Here is a 7,031-nt window from a genome sequence, read left to right on the forward strand (position 1 = left end):
GCCAAAATGAAGCTCAGTAGCTCAGCAGACTGACAAAGTACTACTACCTAAATCAGTGGTGAAATCCAATTTTTTTTTTACTACCGGTTCTGTGGGCGTGGCTTGGTGCGCATGGTGTGGCTTGGTGGGTGTGGCTTGGTGGGCATGGCAGGGGAAGGATACTGCAAAATCTCCATTCCCACCCCACTCCTGGGGGAAGGATATTGCAAAATCTCCATTCCCACCCCACTCTAGGGCCAGCCAGAGGTGGTATTTGCCGGTTTATTTTATTTTATTCATTTTATTAGTCATATTTCTATGCCGCCCACTCTCCGAGGACTCTGGGCGGCTTACACCAAAGACAATATACTAAATAGCATATTGCCCCCTAACAATCTGGGTCCTCATTTTACCCACCTCGGAAGGATGGAAGGCTGACTCAACCTTGAGCTGGTGAGATTTGATCCGCTGATCTGCTGAACTAGGGGTCAGCTGAAGTAGCTGCAGTACTGCACTCTAACCACTGCGCCACCTCGGCTCTCGGTTCTCCGAACTACTCAAAATTTCCGCTACCGGTTCCCCAGAACCTGTCAGAACCTACTGGATTTCACCCCGACCTAAATTCAGGACAGGGGTGGGCAACCCCCATTTTTCATGGAGCCTCCATTCTCATCAGTAAAAATACCTTTCTACTTTTTACTTTGCTCCTAAAATTTCAAGCTGAAATTTTCAGTTCAACTCATTCCAGTAACATTATTACACATTAGCTCTGTCCTTTGACCTTCAATAACCACCCACAAGTCTTCCTGCCTATATTTTGGAGAGTTACATCTATTGGTGCGTGCCAATGTCATTATAATGTAAACTATGAAAGAAGCTCAATTGCTTCTGATAATATAAGCAAGCCATGAGCTGAGACATCATTTAGATAAAACAGACACCATGCTGTGCAAAGAATTTTCCAGAAAGACAGCAAACAATTTACAGAGATGAGTTGACTCCTCACACTTGCAATGATGACTAAACAATTTAATCGAGTTTTTGTCTGGATGCCATACTCATTTTTCTCCCAAATGGAAAAATGCCAAACTTATTCACTCTTATGATCATAAGCAGCAGTTTTGCCCAACACTTGATTTAAAGCGATCTTCTAAACAACATGACAGAAGTGTTTATAAAACAGACTTTTTAGAAAAGGTCTACATTTCGTCTAACTTGCTGCATGCTAAATTTAAACCCAAGACTTAGCCATGGCTTCTTTCTCATTTACAAGTATTTTTTCTTAGTTTGGATAAAGAAACATAGATTATGGTAAGATTTCCTCCCTGCTGAAAAATTTGCATGTGGCTGAAGGAAGATTGGGGAGGGAGCTCAGATTGGGGAGGAAGTAAAAAAGAGATGAGGGCAAAAAAAAAAAAAAAAATGGCCCCAAAGGGATTGGCCTATCCCACTTGTTTCATTAGAACAAGTCTACTTCAGATCCTGTCTGCCAAAGAATTTCAGCTAGAGCAGTGGGTCTCAATCTTCCTAATGTCGTGACTCTTTAATACAGTTCCTCATGTATAACATTATTCCAAAGACCATTGAAAATATGTGTTTTCCGATGGTCTTAGGCGACCCCTGTGAAAGGTTGAGAACCACTGATCTAGAGGGTCTAGGAATAGAACCTTTTCTGTTTTGGCCCCCAGCCTCTGGAATATTCTCCCCCCACCTTGGAGGTGAGGTTGTCTCCCACACTCCTGGCCTTCCAGAAGAGCCTTTAAAACCTGGCTCTGACAGCTAACCTGGGCTCCAAAAGGGACCCTCAATGTTGGGATTGGCTGACAGGGTACGGAGAAGATCTGCAACCTCATGTAATCTGTTCTCTTGGTTTATAATATTTATTTCATCTTCCCTCATTTTTAATTATTTTGCATTATCTTTTTATTATGCTGTAAGCCACTCAGAGAGGTGTAACAGGATGGCATATAAATTTAATAAATAAATAGACAAGCTCAGTGTGTCAGGCAAAGAGCCAATGCACAGCTGCCAAAGTGCTCCTCAGACTCTAGAAACATCTGGCCACCAATCCTTTTATAGTTTCTGGAGCCACCTAACAGATAGACAGATTAACAGAGTTGGAAGGGACCTTATAGGTCATCTAGTCCAACCCCTCCCGCCGCTCAAGCAGGAGACCCTTCACAATTTCTGACAAATGGCAGTCCAGTCTTTTCTTGAAAGCCTCAAGTGATGAAGCTCCCACAACTTCCGAAGGCAACTTCTGTTCCATTGGTTGATTGTTCTCACTGTCAGAAAGTTCCTCCTCATTTCTAGGTTGAATCTCTCCTTGGTCAGTTTCCATCCATTATTCCTTGTCTGGCCTTCAGGTGCTTTGGAAAATAGCTTGACCCCTTTCTCTCTGTGGCAGCCTCTCAAATATTGGAACATTGCTATCATGTCTCCCCTGGTCCTTCTCTTCACTAGACAGTGACCAAATATTGCCGTGCTTGGCATTTTCTGGTATGCAGTGCAAGCATCGGAGGTGGGTTTCTACAGGTTCTGACCAGTTCTGGAGAACCGGTAGCAGCAAAAAGAGTGTTGAATTTTTTTATTTTTTATTTTTTACTTTCTTGTGGACACTCCCAATATCCAGTATCCAGGCCAAATGTTGGTCTGAGGGCATGCACAATTCACATTTTATATCGTTTATGGAAATGAGAACATAAATCAAATACGGGAAAACTAATTTGATTTAATCTGTCAATTTGCATTTTAATAAAAACATTGAATCTGGATAATTTTCTTTTCCACTCTGTATGAAGCAGCTGAAGCAAAATAGGTCATCTCCGCTGAAGGACTACAATTCATTTGAGGCAAATCATCCAACAGAGCAAAGAGATTTAATCTTCCCACTTTCAGGAAACCAGCAGCATTTAAAGAGGGCATTAACTATGGAAATGTGACTTATCTAATTGAAGCCAATTATACCTTACGATAGCTGTTGAAGTCAAACATTTTAGGAAGTCATAAATAATTTGTTCCTAATTTAATATAATGTGCAAACAAAGCCAATGAATTCACCAAATGCTTTAGGTCAGTAAGCCCCAGCCTAAATCCATATTTATTGTTGCTTCTGATTTATTTAGTGAGATACCTCTAATACTGGATTGCATGGCTTCATTTGATTCCTGGCCCTATGCCTGGTTGATGACTCCCATCACTGCCTCTAACTCAGACGTGTACAGCCTTAAGTACGGTTCCGGATCCCTTCCAAAAGTTGCTGTGAATTATATATTTATTGTTAATGACAGGAGGACCAGTAATATTAAAATACAATGCAGAGATCAGATTGAGAGACAATTTGGTGCAGTGGTTAAAGAAATAAACCAGAAGGTGATTTTAGACACAAAGCCAGCTAGGTGACCTTGGACCAGAGGTGGGTTTCAGCAGGTTCTGACCAGTTCTGGAGAACCCGTAGCGGAAATTTTGAGTAGTTCGGAGAACTGGTAAATGCCACCTCTGACTGGCCCCACCCCCATCTATTCTCTGCCTCCCAAGTCCCAGCTAATCGGGAGGAAATGGGGATTTTGCAGTAACCTTCCCCTGGAGTGGGGAGGGAATGGAGAGTTTACAGTATCCTTCCCCTGCCACGCCCACCAAGCCACGCTCACCAAGCCACACCCACAGAACTGGTAGTAAAATTTTTTGAAACCCACCACTGCCTTGGACCAGTCCCTCAATTTCAACCCTAGGAAGCGGGAAATAGCAAACTACTTCAAAAAAGAAAAAAAAATACCAAGAAAACTGCCGGGACTTGTCTGGGTACCTATCAGAGTTAAAACTTTGGAGTAACTTTCTTCCCCTGCACCAATTGGCTATGTCCAACCCTTGGCTTAAAGAAAGTGACAGATTAGGGAGCAGTCTGCCAGTTTCAATTGTGGAGAACCACAAGAGGAAAAATGCCACCTTTTGTGAATTGCCCAGAGACATTTGGCTCATTAGCTTTAGGAAGGGTGGTAGGCTCACTTCCCTTCCAATCAGGGAATTTGTAGGTGTTGGACTACAACATACACATTGGCTATATCATTTCCCAATTTGGCACAACATATTACTTCAGTAGGGCAACAACCAGTTTGTGCATTGTGTTAAAGCCATTTTTGCAAGTGACATTACGTGAGAGAGGTCAAACTCTTTTTTTTTCAAAGTAGTGAGACTCTGCTTGGAGTTTGGAAAAGTTTATTTTTAAAAGTCTGGAAAGGTAAACAGATGGGTTATTCCCCAATCATTCTTCTCTTAGGAATACAGGTAGTCCTTGATTTACAACAGTTTGTTTAGTGACCATTCAAAGTTATAATAGCATTTTTAAAATGTGATTTATGACCGTTTTATATAGTTACAACCAAGGGTGGGTTCTAAATTTTTTTACTACCGGTTCTGTGGGTGTGGCTTATTTTGTGGGTGTGGCTTGGAGGTCATGTGACTAGGTGGGCGTGGCTAGCTGGTCAGAGTCATTTCTGGAAGGTCCTCGCACTTACGACCAGTCCTCGCACTTACGATCAGTCCTCGCACTTACGACCCGACTCATTTGTTTGCTTTTAACACTGATCAGCTGTAGGACGGCCCTTTGAAGCCCCGTGGCAAGAATTTAAACAGTTTTTTTCCCTCTAGTCATCAGCTGGGACTCAGGAGGCAGCAATAGATTGGGGGTGGAACCAAATAAAAGGTAAGAATAATGTGGGGGGGTGGGGGGGTGGGAGGGCGGGGGGGGAGAACCAGTTCGGTGACGTCATATCGTCACCGCTACCGGCTCTGCCGAACCGGACCGAACCGGGAGGAACCCACCACTGGTTACAACCTTTACAGCATCCCCATGATCATGTGAGCAAAATACAGATGCTTGGCAACTGGTTCATATTTATGACTTTTGCTGTGTCCCAGGCAGTGGTGGGATTCAAATAATTTAACAACCAGTTCTCTGCCCTAATGACCAGTTTTATAAGCATGGCTCGGTCATGTGACCGTGTGGGCATGCCCAACTCAACGTCACTCACGTCGATGGACGCTTCACCTTAGCTGTTACAATGTAATAAGGGTTAACCAGGGAGGCAGTTTCTGTAAGCAGGGCAATTAAGATTAGGCTAGAAACAACACGAGAATGTTTCCTTCCTGCCTTCTATACAGGATTAGCCCTGTAAAGTGAAAAAAAAAACAAAAGAAGATTTCTTCCAACAACTGGTTCTCCCGAATAGGTGCGAACTGGCTGAATCCCACCACTGGTCCCAGGCTTCATGTGATCCCCTTTTGTGACCTTCTGATAAGCAAAGTCAATGGAGAAGCCGGATTCACTTAACAACTGGGTTACTCACTTAACAACTGTGGCAAGAAAAGTTGTAAAATGGGGCAAATCTCACTTAATAACAGAAATTTTGGGCTCAATTGGGGTCATAAGTCGAGAACTACCTGTATTATGGTTTCTTCCATTGTTTAAAAATTGTGCAAGCAGTAGAAAGTAATTTTCAACCTCGTTGGGAGAAAAAATATAGTAATGTTTGGGTTGAGAGCAAGTTAAATAATAATAAAAAAAAATCTGAATAATTATTTCAGTGAAAAAGAAGCAGCAGACAGGACAGGACAGGACAGGACAGAATGATTTCTAAGAAAACTAAAAGTAAAAAAAAAAACAGAAACAAGATTGTAAAGGCAATGTATTCCTCCCCCTTCCATTGAGATCTGACTCATAGCTTACTGAAGTCAAGAGATTAATTTCCATGGTCTAGAAAGGGTTTTGAGGAAGGCTTGAGATGCTATAAGGGTGGTTACAGGAAGAATTTGAAAATGAGATTCCCTTAAATGGATTTTGCTCCAGGCAACCTAGAAATACTTCATAGAAAGTGTCAATAATTTGTTAAATATAAACCCACATGGAGAGTTTTTTTAAAAAAATTGGTTAGTTGAACAAAATTTGTAGTACTGTATCAGCACAGAGAAAAGGAAGAATGAAAATACTAGGTCAAGAATGAAAGGGGAAATCAAATTGCTATCAATTAAAATTGTCATCTTAAAGCTTTCCATAGAACAGCCAGGAGATTTTGTAAACATAATTAAAAATCCTTCCACTCAAAGAATGAAGCAAATTACTAATGATGTTTAATAAGAAGAAGCAGAGCCACAGCACACAGTTAATTGCACATTTTAAAATTTTAGTGCGTTTGTCATCATCTTCCAATTAAGCAGTAATTCCAAATCTGCTATTCTACCCCTACCAAAATCCCCTTGATTAATAAAGCAGCCACTTGTTTACAATCAGCCTAACTTTATTTGTTGTAATCTTTTATATATGCCATAACACTGCCTGTGATTATCCAGCTTCCACAGCAATAACGCAGTATGCTTCTATTTTTTTTTTTAAGAGAAAGAGATCAGGAAACTGTCAGTTGAAAATTACACTCATTATTTTCTTCTCATAGTTGATATCACTCACACTTCCCCCCCCCCAGCTTGAATAAACTCCATGACCACCCAAAATGCTCTCTGTGCGCCATCGCTTGTTTGGGAAATCAACTAAGGAGCTGCAGTTTATCATCCCAGCTGGGGCTTGTACAGCTGCAACTGTAGAAAGCTGCTAATTGCCTTAGATTCATTCATGATATAGTGTGCAGAAAGCAAGTGTTGTTAATCTTTGAGGCTGGGGTGGGAGTAGGTTTACCCTGCAACCTCCTTCAATCTGTCCTCTTCCATATGTTTTTAGATTGGAAACCCATAACCCTTCAACCACTGGGATAGTTTTGACTATGGGGAGGTGTGATTGTTTAAGGGCAAGCCAACTGAAAGGGGAATTGGTGAGAAACAAGGGTGCTATTCAGCAGGTTCAGACAGGTTCTGGAGAACTGGTAGTGGAAATTTTGAGTAGTTCAGAGAACCAGCAAATATCACCTCTGGCTGGCCCCAGAGTGGGGTGGGAATGGAGATTTTGCAGTATCCTTCCCCTGGAGTGGAGTGGGAATGGAGATTTTGCAGTATCCTTCCCCTGCCATGCCCACCAAGTCATGCCCACCAAGCCACACCATGCCCAT

Source organism: Pituophis catenifer, unplaced genomic scaffold, assembly GCF_029215685.1.
Source record: "Pituophis catenifer annectens isolate HBS135680 unplaced genomic scaffold, rPitCat1.0.hap2 SCAF_4, whole genome shotgun sequence".
NCBI classification, from domain to species: domain Eukaryota; kingdom Metazoa; phylum Chordata; class Lepidosauria; order Squamata; family Colubridae; genus Pituophis; species Pituophis catenifer.